The sequence below is a fragment of the Danio rerio genome, chromosome 11 (genome assembly GCF_052040795.2).
Source record: "Danio rerio strain M-AB ecotype USA chromosome 11, GRCz13ab, whole genome shotgun sequence".
Lineage (NCBI taxonomy): Eukaryota > Metazoa > Chordata > Actinopteri > Cypriniformes > Danionidae > Danio > Danio rerio.
The window spans coordinates 48136042-48136310 of record NC_141031.1 but is presented as its reverse complement, the minus strand read 5'-3'; positions in this window follow the sequence as shown (position 1 = coordinate 48136310).

The window sequence follows — 269 nt, the reverse complement described above, 5'->3', positions numbered from 1 at the left end:
GTGTTGTCCGCTGAAACACGGAGCACGCAAACATCCAGACGCAAGCGGCGGCGGTTACGGCCTGCGTTCGATCGTCTGAAATCAGAAGATAAGAGCATCACATCCACGTCGTAAACAACACCGCCACCTCACCAGTACAAATCACACCACACGCGCTAGTCCACAGTTTTACGCGCCTAGTCACTAGAAAAAGCTATTGACTTCAATAGTTAAGCCACTTTTGGTACAATTGCAAAAGAGAGAGCTATCAAACAACTTTATAATTCTTC